The following is a 15,415-nucleotide window of genomic DNA, read 5'->3' as shown; positions in this document are numbered from 1 at the left end:
GGGCCCATGGGGATGATGCTAAGATTTCCACCCCTTTCCATCCCCTCCCCACCTCCCACCATCAGGAATTCGGGTCCTGGCCACTCCCTCTTTGCAGCCCCAACTGCAGCTGAGAGCCTGACCTGTCCTCTCCAATGCAGGCGTTAGCCCAGGCAGCCTTGGGAACAGGGCTCCTAGTGGAGCTTCTGACTGGAGTATACTTCGCACCCCGTCTTCACATAGGCTGTTCCTTCTGCCCAGCTTGCCTTTCCCTCTCTAGGCAGCTGGGGAACTCCTTCCCGTTCTGCCTCAAGGCCCAGCTCCAGGCAGAAGGTCTGGAAGGGCAGCGGCCAATATCTGTGTGAGGTAGCGTGGTGGGTCTTCCTCTCATTTTCCTCTAAACTTAAGAAGCGTTGCTTCTGAGAAAGAAAAAGATTACCTGTGATGATGACTAGAAGGATGCTGAGTGGGACTTGCTGGCAGTCCAGTGGTTAAGGTTCAGCGCTTCCACTGCCGGGGGCAGTTTCAATCCCAGGTCAGGCACTAAGATCCAGGACGGCGTGACACACAGCCAAAAAAAAAAGGATGCCAAGTTCCAGGTCAGAGTCATCCCTACTGTGAAACTCACTTTGCCTCCCCCAAGTGTGGTGTCTCAGCCTCTTGCTTTTGGGGGCTCCCTCTGTGGGGTGCCTTCTGAGCCCCTGTGCACTTTTCTCAGGATACCGACCATAGTTCATGACTGTGTGCATATCCGCTATTGCTTGAATTACATCTTCTGCCCACACTGGCTCCATAAGAGCAGAGACAGTGTCTTTCCTTTTTTAAAAAAACAACTTCATCAAGATATAATTTCATAAGATAAAGGCATCCATTTTAAGTGTGCAGTTTAATGAATTTTGGCAAACGTATACACCCTTGTAACCAACCATCACAATCAAATTACAGTTCGTTTCCACCGTGCCTCCTGCGGTCAGCCCCCTCCACACCCTGGCAGGCCACTGAGGGTCTGCTTTCTGTCAGTGTGAATTCACTTTGCCCAGCCTGGAATCTCAGATAGGTGGAGGCATGTAGTGTGTCCCCTTCTGCATCTGGCTTCTTTTCTTTAGCACAGTGCTTTTGAGATTCGTCCTGGTTGCTGCGTGTCTTAGCGGTTCTTTGTTTGTTGCTGAGTCCCTTGCGTGGACGTGCCACCATTTGTTACGATCCATCTGTTTGTGGACATTTGGGTTGTTTCCATCTTTAGTTGTTATGAGTAAAGCTGATACGGACATTCAGGGACAATCATCTGTGTGGACATAAGCATTCATTTCTTTGGGTAAATATTGGGACTGGAACTGCTGGGTCACGTGTAATAACTTTTTAAGAACTGCCAACCTGTTCTCCAAAGAGTCTGTACCATGTAGCTCGTCAGCAGCAGCACGGCGGGGGCTGGGGCTGGGGGTGGGGGGGTGGGCGGGCAGCAGTGACTGCTTACTCTCCAACTCTGGAGACCACGGCTGTGCCTCTTCATGCAGAGCGGCATTCTCAGCCCCTGGCCCAGTGCTGCTCACCAAGGGCACCCCATCCATCCTATCGAATGCATGTGTGAAGGCACTTTGCTTTTGTAATTTTCTTATCAATTCTAAACCAATGTTTATTCCACTTCCACTTCTCTGGGTGTTTTAAAATCTTTTGTTATTCTTAATAATCATATTGTACACATATTGTACAGGATCAGGGTATAGAAATTAGAACAGTAATGAAAAACACAATTTTAAAATTACCCCTTCTTCTGTCTGTCTAGAGATCCATATTCCAGGCTCCATACTGGGTGCTGGGAAAACAGAGATGAATAAAACACACTGACAGGGGGCTTCCCTGGTGGCTCAGTGGTAAAGAATCCACCTGCTAATGCAGGAGATATAAGTTCAATCCCTGGTCTGGGAAGATCCCACAATCCATGGAGCTACGAAGCCCATGAGCCACAACGATTAAGCCTGTGCTTAAGAGCCTGGGAGCTGCAACTACTGGACCCACAGGCCCTAGAGCCTGAGCTCAGCAACAAGAGAAGCCATAGCAATGAGAAACCCATGCACTGCAATAGAGAGTAACCCCTGCTTGCCGCAATTACAGAAAAGGCCACACCACAACGAAAACCCAGCACAGCCAAAAATAAACAGAAAAATAAATAAATAAAAATTATTTGTATTAAACACACACACACACACACACACACATGCTGGCAGTCTGCAAGGGCTCTGCCGGCTCTAGCTCCTTGGACAGGGACACCCCACATGGGGTGACCCAGAGGAGATGGGTACACAAGGGAGGCAGTTAGGAAAGTTTTCAAGGGGGGAAGCAGGGAAGGAAGAAGGGACATGTGGGGGTGCTGGTGGAGAGCAGTGGGCCAGAAGTGGGCTGCATGGGGGGCTGGGGCTTCCCAAGGCTAAGGAGGAGGCTCCCCAGTTGGACCCTGTGGCCCCGGCTCCTCCTGCAGCCGCAGGGCACCAGCTCTGGGTGCACCCCAGCCCCTGGGTTTGCTGAGATTTCCATGCTCAGGCATAATCTCCCCAGGAGCTTACAGCCACCTTTGCTAGCTCCTCCTCCTCCAGGCCCCAAGCGTGGAATAACCAGGTGGGCTGACTCCCTGGACCTCTCTTCTCTAGCTACTGTCTTTCCTTCACTGCCCAACCAGTCTCCAGGCTCCACAGGTCACCCATCCAGTCCTGAGACTCTTTCCTCCTCCAAGCCCTGCAGTCTCCCCTGGGCCTCAAGCCTGGGGGTCCATGGTGTGGCTGCCATTCTCTCCTGCTGGCTGTCTCCCAGGTATCTGTGCTCTCAAGGGAACTCTGGACATTCCTGCCTCCAAACCTGTCCCTTCTCCATTCTTTCCATCCCAGAAATAGGCACCACCATTTGCTCTAATCCACAACCAAGGAATCGTTCTTGATTCCTTTTCTCCTCCCCACCCACATCTGATGCTAAAGCCGAAGCTCCAATACTTTCACCACTCGTTGCCAAGAGCCGACTCATTGGAAGAAGACCCTAATGCTAGCAAAGATTGAAGACAAAAGGAGAAGTGGGCAGCAGAGGATGAGATGGTTAAACAGCATCACTGGCTCAATGGACATGAATTTGAGCAACTCCAGGAGACAGGGAAGGACAGGGAAGCCTGGTGTGCTGCAGTCCACAGGGTCACAAAGAGTCAGACATGACTTAGTGACTGAAGAACAAACAGCCAGCAACTTCACTTCTGGGAGTACATATATACACACATATATACATATACATATACATATATATATATATACCCAAGAGTTAAAAGCAGAGACTGGAACTGATATTTGAACACCCATGCTCATAGCAGCATTATTTACAACAGTCAAAAGGTGAAATCCACCCAAGCACCCTTACAGATAAACCAAATTCCATCCATGCAATGGAATATTACTGTCTTAAAAAGGAGGGAAGTTCTGACATGGATGAGGCTTGAGTTCATTATGCTCAGTGAAATAAGCCAGCCTCAACAGGACAAATGCTGTATTATTTCACTTATATAAGGGACCTTGTGTAGGCTTGATCATAGAGACAGAAAGTAGGATGGTGGGGGCCAGGGGCTGAAGGGAGACGGGGTGGCAAGTGGGTGTTTGACGGGGACAGAGTTTTGTTCAGGAAGATGAAAAGGTCCTGAAAATGGATGGTGATGACAGCTGCACATCAGGGCGAATGCACTTAATGCCACTGAACTGTACACTTAAAAAAGGCTCAAAAGGTAAATTTTATATTTTGCCATTATAAAAATTTTATCCCCCAAAAAGTATATATCAGCTCTCGTCACTTTCCTGCTGGAAACTCGCTGAAGACTTCCCACTACTCTATGCTCTCATCTGGGCCCAGACTGCTCCCCCCCCCCCCCCCACCCCACCACCAGACGCCAGCCCCCTCCCATCTGCTCCCCACAGGAATCTCTGGAGCAGCTCTGCAAGCTGCCTGCCTGCTGGCAACCATCATCATGGTGGGCTCTGGTTTGCCCACATTAGCCCTGTATTCAGGCCATTATCTGTAATGACAGCCTGGCATAATTATATTTTTACAATTTGTATAATTATATTCTATCGAGCTAAGTGATCATTATTATTTTTATTCAATATTTATTAAGCACTTTCAGCCATGCAAAGCAAAATAAGATGTAGCTTCAGCTCTAAAAAAATCTTCCTGCCTAATCCCATTCCAAATTCATTTCAACTTCAGTTTTCCTCCTTCTTCTCCAAGAAGTGCCTCTCCAACTTCTGTGTGTGTGTTTTTTTTTTCTTTTTTTGCCTGGGGCTTTTTATGCATATAAGGTTTATATTATACAAGCTTCTCTTTATATCATACAAGCATTTCAGTGACACTCAGGGAGCAGGTGTGATCACCCTGAGCTTACAGGGGAGGAATGTGATAGGCAGACTAGGGGAGCTAGTAAATTGGTAATTTAGGTCCTTGTGATGGGAAAGCCTTTACCACTTCTCTCGTGCAATGTGATAGCTTGGCTTATTAGGAAGGGCTTCTTTCTTTTCCACCTTATTTACATCTTACAAGCCAAACACTGTGCCAGTCCAGTGGGAGAAACACGTGCACAAACAGATGGCTCTAAAACAATGTCCTAAGCCTGGGATCACAAAGTCAAAGGCTCCCAGGAGTCAAGCAGGGAGTGGAGATGACAAAGCAGACAGGTGCGTGATAGACAGTGGTGGGAGCTGTGGCAAACCCAAGAGCATGTGACGCTCTAATGCCAGCCACCAACTCTGCCATGAAGCAACGTGGGGTCATGTCCCCTGACCTTCCCACTCTCTGAGGTAGATTTACAGGTGAAATCTCCAGAATTTTAAATGTTGCCAACTTCAGCAGATACTGGTTGTTCTCTAATCTACAATCATTCTTTGCCTCAAACCTCACCTCCCATGTCCCTCAATTTTTGTCAGTGGGGATCAGATATCCTTTGATCACAGGAAGATAGCCCTAGGGGTTAAATCCTAATTGGTATAAAGCAATCCTAGCAGTCTCCTTCTCTTCAGACAGTAATTGGTCTCAAGGTGAATCAATTCTGACAAATAAATGGAAGAAGAAGACCCCTGAGGGGATCTTCTCTTCCTTTGGAAAAAGACAAAGGCTTGAGACCTAATGAGTAAAGAGCCTTTTGCTTGTGGCCCTCTCCCCTTATTCCTGCCTAATGCAGTGAAGTCTGGAACAGCAACAGCCCTTTTGGAACTATGAGGCAATAAACATGAAGACTGAAACCAACATTCCAAGAATGACAGAGCAGAAAGATGGAAGGTCCACAATGATATCCTTCCTGCATCAGCCCCAGGTGGGGCCATGGCCACTATACATAAGCTCAGTGGAGCAAGCACTGGGCAATGCCAGAGTGGCCGCAGACAGAGAACAGCTGACGTGCACAAGTGAGGCACCCTGCCACCTGTTTACCAGAGGCCTCCCATGTAGGAGCCCTTTGGTGGGCATGGATACAGGCCACACTTACCTTCACACCTCTCCTCATTTTGGCAAGTTCACCCACAAACCCCTTCCCCAGACCCTTTCGTCTCTAAGTCTCCAATCTTGTTCTTTCCAAGCTCCCAGAGCCCCAGTCAATCTGTTAGCTGCCGCCCCTGAACTGGTGTCGATCCTGACCTCTGGCTTTCTCTCTTCCCAGGCAGATGGCCTTCTAGGGGAGCCCCTTCACCTCTACCTTTCAGGCACACTGGGTGAAGCTGCTTGGTGTAGCATTCCCAGTGTGCCTGGTGCCAGCACATTTACAAAGCAGTCTATTACCTGGGTCCTAGGTTGGCATTCTTCCGCCCATAGAGAATCTCCTGAGGCCATCACTGTGGGGAGTAGGGGGCTTGGGGGGGCAGAGGAGGTTCCTAGAGTCTCAGCCACATGTTCATGTGACTTCCTTATGCTCCAGAGATGTGCTCAAGGCTGGCATCATCTTCCACATCAACCTCCCCTGGACAGTGCAGTGAGGCACGCAGCTCAGCTCACACACTCTCGTGGGGTCTGGTATTTGGTCTCTCTCTACCAGTGTCCAGCAGCAGATCTGGAGCTGTTGTTCAAATGGAGAATAGTTATTTTCAGCAGCTGTATCTTTGCTCCTTTCCCCTTAGAATCTGTGCTAGGATTCTCTTCCTGGGATCTGACCCAGACACCCTGCCCTAGATCTGTGGGGTTATCTGGTGAAGGGGTCACAAAAGCACACTCAGACGAGGTTCAAGTAGTCTTTTAAGGTCAGAGAGGCTCCAGCTTAGCTAAGCAAAGTGATCAAGGCCCTCCCAGATGTCAGAGTGAATACACACTGAATCCAGTTCAGTTCAGTCACCAGTCAGGTCCGACTCTTTGCGAACCCATGGACTCCAGCAGGCCAGGCTTCCCTGTCCATCGCCAACTCCCGGAGCTTACTCAAATGCATGTCCATTGAGTTGGTGATGCCAACCAACCATCTCATCCTGTGTCATCCCCTTCTTCTCCTGCATAGTGGGAATTTCTAATAGTGTACTTTCACAGACTTGAGAAGTTTCATAGAAATAGCACCTGGAAAAACAGCATGATTTGATGATTATTTTTCATATTTTTCTTAGACTAATAGACTTGTTACAAACCCCAAGGCCAGACCTAGAAGGGAGTATGACTGGGATCATGAAAGTATGGACCTTGGAACACAGAGTCGGCGTTAGGTATGAACACTGCCTACACACTTGCTGATTGTTCCAAAGACTAGAAGGGAATGGCCTGGGGTAAACACAAGGAGTTCTAGACTATGTCAATGTAGTGTCTTGGGAAAGATAGATCAAAGAAAGTTTTGTAGCCTGAAATCAGGAATAAAAGCTGGACTCAGAGTGGACTCTGCACCTCAGTCCAATAGAGGCTGCAGGTCCCCTGACCCATTGCACCAGATTTTGTGTTCTGTCTTCATTTCATCGCTTGTTCCTGGATCTTTAGGGCAAAACTCCTGCCTTCTGTCTTTCCCAGTATCAGAGTCCTTTCCAACCAGTCAGTTCTTCGCATCAGGTGGCCAAAATATTGGAGCTTCAGCATCAGTCCTTCCAATAAATATTCAAGACTGATTTCCTTTAGGAATGACTGGTTTGATCTCTTAGCAGTCCAAGGGACTCAAGAGTCTTCTATAACACCAATTCAAAAGCATCAGTTTTTTGGTGCTCAGCTTTCTTGATGGTCCATCTCTCACAGTTCGAGTAAACTTCAGGAGTTGGTGATGAAAAGGGAAGCCTGGCATGCTGCAGTCCATGGGGTCGCTAAGAGTCGGACACCAATGAGAGACTGAATTGAACTAAGTGAACTCTCACATCCATACATGACTTTGGAAAAACCATAGCTTTAACTAGGCAGATCTTTGTCGGCAAAGTAACGTCTCTGCTTTTTAATATGCTGTCTACGTTGGTCATAGCTTTTCTTCCAAGGAGCAGGTGTCTTTTCATTTCATGGCTGCACTCACCATCTGCAGTGATTTTGGAGCCAAGAAAATAAAGTCTGTCATTGTTTCCATTGTTTTCCCATCTACTTGCCATGAAGTGATGGGACCGGATGCCATAATCTTTGTTTTTTTTTGAATGTTGAGTTCTAAGCCACTCTCCTCTTTCACTTTCATCAAGAGATTCTTAAGTTCCTCTTTGCTTTCTGCCATAAGGGTGGTGTCATCTGAATATCTGAGGTTACTGATATTTTGATTCCATGTCGAGCTTCATCCAGCCCAGCATTTCACATGATGTACTCTGCATATAAGCTAATTAAGCAGGGCGACAATATACAGCCTTGACATACTCCTTTCCTGGTTTGGAATCAGTCCATTGTTCTATTTCCAGTTCATACTGTTGCTTCTTGACCTGCATACAGATTTTCAGAAGGCAGGTCAGATGGTCTGGTATTCCCATCTCTTGAAGAATTTTCCACAGTTTGTTGTGATCCACACAGTCAAAGACTTTAGCATAGTCAATAAAGCAGAAGATGTTTTTCTGGAACTCTTTTGCTTTATCAATGATCCAACGGATGTTGGCAATTTGATCTCTGGTTCCTCTGCCTTTTCTAAATCCAGCTTGAACATCTGGAAGTTCTCAGTTCACGTACTGTTGGAGCCTTACTTGGGAGAAGTTTGAGCATTACTTTGATAGCATGTGAGATGAGTGCAATTATGCAGTTGAGCATTCTTTGGCACTGCCTTTCTTTGGGATTGGAATTTTCCAGGAAATTGGAAATGACAGGATTTCCAGTCCTGTGGCCACTGCTGAGTTTTCCAAATTTGCTGGCATAGTGAGTGCAGCACTTTCACAGCACCATCTTTTAGGATTTGAAATAGCTCAGCTGGAATTCCATCACCTCCACTAGCTTTATTCATAGTGATGCTTCTAAGGCCCACTTGACTTCACACTCCAGGATGTCTGGCTCTAGGTCAGTGATCACACCATTGTGGTTATCTGGGTCATGAAGATCTCTTTTGTACAGTTCTTCTGTGTATTCTTGCCACCTCTTCTTAATAATCTTCTCCTTCTGTTAGGTCCATACCATTTCTGTCCTTTATTGAGCCCATCTTTGCATGAAATGTTCCCTTGGTATCTCTGATTTTCTTGAAGAGATCGCTAGTCTTTCCCATTCTGTTGTTTTTCTCTATTTCTTTGCATTGACCGCTGAGGAAGGCTTTCTTATTTCTCCTTTCTATTCTTTGGAACTCTGCATTCAGATGGGTATATGTTTCCTTTTCTCCTTTGCCTTTAGCTTCTCTTCTATTCTCAGCTATTTGTAAGGCCTCCTCAGACAACCATTTTGCCTTTTTGCATTTCTTTTACTTGAGGATGGTCTTTATCACTGCCTCCTATACAATATCACAAACCTCTGTCCATAGATTTTCAGGCACTCTGTCTATCAGATCTAATCCTTTGTATCTGTTTATCACTTCCACTGTATAATCATAAGGGATTTGATTTAGGTCATACCTGAATGGTCTAGTGGTTTTTCCTACTTTCTTCAAGACTGAATTTGGCAATAAGGAGTTCATGATCTGAGCCACAGTCAGCTCCTGGTCTTGTTTTTGCTGACTCTATAGAGCTCCATCTTCAGCTGCAAAGAACGTAATCAATCTGATTTCAGTATTGACCATCTGGTGATGTTCATGTGTAGAGTTGTCTCTTGTGTTGTTGGAAGACGGTGTTTGCTATGACCAGTGCATTCTCTTGGCAAAACTCTTTGTTAGCCTTTGCCCTGCTTCATTTTGTACTCCAAGGCAAAACTTGCCTGTTACTCTAGGTATATCTTGACTTCCTACTTTTACATTCTCCACTCCCCTATGATGAAACGGACATCTTTTTTGGTGTTGGTTCTAGAAGGTCTTGTAGGTCATCATAGAACATTCAGCTTCAGTTTCTTTGGCATTAGTGACTGGGGCATAGACTTGAATTACTGTGATATTGAATGGTTTGCCTTGGAAGCAGAGATCATTGTGTCATTTTTGAGACTGCATCCAAGTACTGCATTTCGGACTCTTGTTGACTATAAGGGTTACTCCATTTGTTCCAAAGAATTCTTGCCCACAGTAGTAGATTATAATGGTCATCTGAATTAAATTCGCCATTTTGGTCCATTAGTTCACTGATTCCTGAAATGTTGATGGTCACTCTTGCCATCTCCATCTCTCGGACCACTTTCAATTTACCTTGATTCATGGACCTAACATTCCAGGTTCCTATGCAATATTGCTCTTTACAGCATCAGACTTTACTTCCACCACCAGTCACTTCCACAACTGGGGGTTGTTTTTGCTTCGGGTCTGCCTCTTCATTCTTTCTGGAGTAATTTCTCCACTCTTCTCCAGTAGCATATTGGGCACCTAGCAACCTGGGGAGTTCATCTTTCAGTGTCATAATTTTTTGCCCTTTCATACTGTTCATGGGGTTCTCAAGCAAGAAAACTGAAGTGGTTTGTCAATCCCTTCTGCATCCAGACTCTCTGGTAAATCAGTTACACTGATTTAACTGATCAATCAAGTTACATTAACAGCCAAAGCTGTTAAATTAAGCTGCTACATTAAGCTCTGTCCACCTGGACTGATGTCATTAGAATCCATTCCCCACACTCTCCTCAAGTTTCCGATGGTAAAAGCAGTGAGTATGCGGCAATTCTTTTGTTGTGTCAACATCTCTGGCCTTTGCTGCTGCCTCCCAGGGCACGCTGGGATCTGATTCCAATTATGGACTGTTGTTAATGAGAGGCGTGTCCTGAGAAGGCTCAGCATCCCTGTTCCAGGTAAGCACAGTGAGCTCATTAGGAGGACTTCAGGGGGTGAGACGGGAGTGAGCTCAGGCAGGCAGAGGGGCTGTTTGCTCTGACAGAGCCTCAGAGCGGTAGGGGTGGTTAAAGCTTTGCTAGTATCCTCTCTACTGTCCTTTTCTAAGCCTCAGGACCCCACTCTTCCCAATAAACAGCCGAACGTCACAGAAAAGCCTGGGTGAACTTGTGACTTCAACTTCTGTGGTAATTATGTCTCAGGTAAGACTACAGGCAGGTCTGACCTTTAGCCCCTTCAGCCCTGAAGCTACAAAAGATCAGGAAAGGCTGAGGGCTTGCTCTGAGAGTTTACAGTCAGAGCTTCCAACTTTCTGAAATCTCCCCATCTCAGGAAAAGCCCATCTCACAAGGCTCCACCACCTTGGGGCAGCCTTGCCTTCAGCGGGCTGTCACCCAGGCAGTGGCAGGGGCAGCCTAAGTGACTGGCCAGTGCCTGCTGCCAGGGAGGTCATCTCTGCTCTAGCACAATCATATCATCACCTCCAGATCCCCATTTCTGTGGGTCTGTTTCCCGTACCAACTACGTATATCTCAATGTTCAATCAGGAAAGCAGAAACTTCTTCATATATTTCAGAGAGGGATTTAGAGCTGAGAAATGACTTTGAGGGTGTGGAACGGCATATACTGGAGCATGAGGGAGCTGCCCCTGAGATGCAGCTTGGAGATGAGGAAACTGCTGCTGCCCCTGGCTGGGGGCTGGGCCCACATTGCCCCCTAGACTGCCCGGGGTGCTGCCGCAGAGGGGAACCCCACCCCACTGTGCGCAGTGCAGGTGACTCCCTGTAACCACCCCCACCCCAAATCCCCACCTGCTGCCAACACCTTCACACACCATAAATGATGCTTCCTCCTCCATCCGTGCTGCACCCTCTCACCTGGGTCTCCCAGAAGCCAGCTGGCGGGGGGTCCTGGGAAGCATAGTTACCTAGCGCCCGGTGTGTAGATGCAGGTGCAGTGGGGAGGCAGCAGAAGCAGCGGGCACACCTGAGAGGCTGTGAGGATACATGGTGAACAAGAGCACTGGCGACAGAATGGTCTGCTAACTCATGTGCTGCTTCTAGTGCAGGGAAGTTCTGAGGATCACAGATTCTTCCCTTCTCCCACTCTCTCAGGTTCCAAGCTTGTTTCCTTTTTTACAAATGCTGGGCACATTCCCTCTTTCTGCAGATCTCTGTCTTTGCCCCACTCATTACTTCTCAAAATGGCCAAATTCAGCTATGTGTCCTGCCAATTCCACAACCTGAGCTTCTCACCCTCCTTTTCTCCTTGAATTATTCTGGCTCTTTTCATCTTCCAGATGCTTGCCACTCTCCTTCCTAAACTTAACCCATCCTGCTCTCAAATATGCTGAAGTCCTCTTTCTCCTTGAAACCTGATTAACAAACAAACAATAACCTTCTAGAGAAACAAAACTTAAAAACGATGGCTGTCTGCTTCCTGTGTGGACCAAGGACCCTCATGGGTAGCCTGTTTGCAGAGGGAAGGCTTTCCTTTGGCTTGGAGCTGAATCCTGCAGACTGAAACAGCGCCTCCGTCTCTGCTTGGCACAGGACTTGCTGCCGGTCAGTCACCCCTCAGCAATCAGGATGAGCTTTTAAGTTGGGTCTGCTCCCTAGCTTCAGGACTCTTCAGGCTCTCCACTGCTCTCAGAAAGCAAGCCAGGCTTCTCACCTGCCCATTGGAATGGGTCCCACCTACCTGGCTCACCATGTCTCCTGCACTCTCTGCCTCACTTGCTAAGCTCCAGCCACACTGGCCTTTTTGTTCCTCAGATCTGCCAAGGCATCTTCTGGCTCAGGTGTTTTTCCACAGGCTATCATGTCAGAGTGCTCCATTCCTGCCTCCAGATCTGACCTTAGGGACTTTGCTGGTGGTCCAGAGGCTAAGGCCCTGCCCACCCAAAACAGGGGCCCTGAGTTGGATCCCTTGTTTGGGAACTAGAGCCCACAAGCCCGTTAGGATGGGGAGCAGCCAAACAAATAAACATTAAAAAAAAAAAAAAAAACCCTGACCTTAAGTTTCATTTCTCAGACACACCACGTCATCACTCTCATAGCACTTACCACAGGGGATGTTATTTTTCTTATGTTCCTTGTGCTTGAAACTATGGTCTGTGAGAACAGGGACTAGAGCCATCTTGCTCATTGCCTGTAGCTTTCCTCTGTGCCTAGAAGGGCCTGCCATGCACTAGGGGGTCTTGCCCAAGACCTGAGGTCACAGTGGTGAAGATAACACTGTCCTTGTGTTCTCGGCTTTCTCCTTCTGGAGACAAAGCACACAGTAGGTGCTAAGGCGGCTGGGTCATCATGGCCAAAGGGAGATGTGAAGATTTCTGGCACTGCAGAAGTCAATAATCTGGGGCATCTGTGTTCTCTGGCTTCGGCTCCTCTCATTAAGACTGAAGGGCAGTGCTTTTCAGAGCCTACGAAACTTGCAGAAACACGCTCTGCGAGTACACATTTTATGTTTTGTAATCATTGCCTAAGTGACAGGCAGAATTGAATCAAAAAGGTTAAACAAGGTACACTTTTAATCTTCTGGACCCCTTTCATGTGAATTTTGGAATCAAAGTTGATTTGGGGTGAAAGGACCTTCTAGCAGGAACACGGAAAAATTTACACAGTAGTTTAGGCTTCTGCAGAGTGCTGCACGGTTGGCAAAGCACTTCCTCCTTTTCAGCTCCTTTGACGCTCATGGCTGACCTGAGAGGGAGCTACTGCTGGATGGGTTTGGGGATGGCTTTGATCTTTATGCACCAGGCATGTTCCCACCTTTTAACAACCCAAGACGGTACGCTTCTTCTGTCTCATCTTTGCAAATGAGGAAACCGTGGTTTGGAGAGAGTCCTTTGTTGTGAGTGGAAAGACAAGTCTTATTCCACCTCCCAGCAGTATTCAACCCCGTTGAAACAGTATTTTTCAATTGGCTTTATGGATACATGCTGCTGCTAAGTTGCTTCAGTCATGTCCGACTCTGTGTTACCCCATAGATGGTAGCCACCAGGCTCCCCTGTCCCTGGGATTCTCCAGGCAAAAACACTGGAATGGGTTGCCATTTCCTTCTCCAATGCATGAAAGTGAAAAGTGAAAGTGAAGTTGCTCAGTCATGTCAGACTCTTAGCGACCCCATGGACTGCAGCCCAGCAGGCTCCTCCGTCCATGGGATTTTCCAGGCAAGAGTACTGGAATGGGGTGCCACTGCCTTCTCCTAAATTATTCCTGCTGCTGCTGCTGCTAAGTCGCTTCAGTCGTGTCCGACTCTGTGCAACCCCATAAACGGCAGCCCATCAGGCTCCACCGTCCCTGGGATTCTCCAGGCAAGAACACTGGAGTGGGTTGCCAGTTCCTTCTCCAATGCATGGAAGTGAAAAGTAAAAGTGAAGTTGCTCAGTTGTGTCCGACTCTTAGCGACACCATGGACTGTAGCCTACCAGGCTCCTCCATCCATGGGATTTTCCAGGCAAGAGTACTGGAGTGGGGTGCCATTGCCTTCTCCATATGGATACATAATCTGTTGGTTCTTCTTTTGCTCAATGGGCACTTTCATGTTTCCTTTGCTGGATCTTTTTTTCATCTCAAAATGTTGGGGTAACTCAGGTTATGGTCCTCAAATCTTTGTACCCTTATCTACACTCTCCTTCCAGATACATTCGTTCAGGTCCTCGGTTTTAATTACCACCTGGACAATGGTGGTCTGTATTTCACTGCTCCAGCCTGCCAACCGGCCAGTCAACACTGCCACTAGTGTTTCAACATGATTGAGACTTAATTTACTCTAAACTACACCCCTAAACTGCTCTAAACTACAGCCAAATTTGCTCCTCCTGGTTTCCCCAGATCAGTAAACAGCACCACCATCCTTTCCCTTAGCAAGACCATGATGAAGTAAAATTTGTATTTTATGGCGAGAAAAGGAAACAATTAAATTTTGAATTCTGTTGGGCCTCCGCCTTCTCTCCCTGATGTACAGTGTGCACCTGCATTGCATATTCACCACCGCTCCTCAGTCAGGAGGGCCTGCTCAACTGTGAAGATCAACTTTTTTCTTTCCCTTTCTTTTGATGCTAGCAATGGAACTTCTTCTAAGAACACTGTGCTTTCTCAGCTCTTTAGGGGGTCGTGTGACTTGCTTTGCACGTGCTTACCTGGGTTGTATATCCTTGGTGAACTCTATGTAAAACATCAGTATGTCATGTTGATGTACAATCCTCTGTCTTGAAAATGTACCTACTATGCCTTTGACTTCTAATAGGTATTAAGGGCTCTCGGAGCTTTCCGAGAATCTGCTGCTCCGTTATAATCCTCTGGCTTGAATAAAATCTTTTTTCTTCTTGATAGTTAATTGAATTTTCAGAGATTACCTGTTGGCTCTTATCTTCAAATTAGGTCCCCCAAATCTACTATAATCTACCATTTCCACCACCTCTCTCCATCCTTTTAACAGCTTCTTACCTGCACTCTGTCTGCTTTCATTCTCACTCCTCTATGGCCTATTCACATATGGCCACCTGAATATTCCTTGCAAAACTTAAGTGGGGCCTCCCAACTCTTCTGGAAAGAATTCCATGATTTACAAGACTCTATCTGATCTAGCCCGTGGCTATTTCCTACCATTCCTAACTCACGACACCTTCAGTCACACTAGCATCCAACTCCTCACTTGCAATCATCTTCAACTCTACAATCTTTATCCTTGGCGACTCCTCTCTGGTCTATTCACGTTCAGAAGTCAGAGGCATCTTTCTGAAACTTAAGACACATCCCATCATCCCCCTGATACCGTTCAAGCACTTCCCATTTTTCTTAGAGTAGAATCCAACAGGACCTAGCCCCTGGCTACCTCTCGGACTTCACCATCTGCCCACAGAGCGGTCATTTTGCGCTTCTTAGAAGGGTCCTCCCTCAGGGCCTTTGCCTTGCGGCTCCTTTTCCCGGCAGAGAGCTTTCTAATCAGGAGGGTAGTTTTCTCTCCTCACTGCCCAGCCTTCTCCATTTTTGCCTGGGTTTCTCTCTTCCCACGCTGTTTTCTTTCACGGAATTCCTCAACGTCCTAATGCCGAACCCTCACCAACAGCCGCCCCCACCCCATCGGAGCCTCAGGTCGCATTTCCGCTCCGCGTGCACA

The 15,415-nt window shown here is 47.2% G+C and overlaps 1 long non-coding RNA gene across 3 annotated transcripts; it reads right to left on the bottom strand.

The window, feature by feature from the left end:
• Window positions 1-846: 846 nt before the first annotated feature.
• On the bottom strand, window positions 847-15,393 carry LOC114116344 (uncharacterized). Of its 3 annotated transcripts, none has more exons than XR_009601700.1 (4): window positions 12,355-15,393; window positions 11,167-11,283; window positions 5,770-10,239; window positions 847-1,264 (listed from the first exon to the last, which is right to left on the bottom strand). It is a non-coding gene; the product is annotated as an uncharacterized LOC114116344 (long non-coding RNA). The 3 variants fall into 3 exon arrangements; XR_006060780.2 differs by having other exon boundaries at window positions 5,770-6,528; XR_006060781.2 differs by having other exon boundaries at window positions 5,770-6,528; window positions 11,167-15,393.
• Window positions 15,394-15,415: the final 22 nt, after the last annotated feature.

Source organism: Ovis aries, chromosome 9, assembly GCF_016772045.2.
Source record: "Ovis aries strain OAR_USU_Benz2616 breed Rambouillet chromosome 9, ARS-UI_Ramb_v3.0, whole genome shotgun sequence".
Lineage (NCBI taxonomy): Eukaryota > Metazoa > Chordata > Mammalia > Artiodactyla > Bovidae > Ovis > Ovis aries.
Note: the sequence above shows the minus strand (reverse complement) of the source record. Positions and strands in the feature narration are given on the sequence as shown.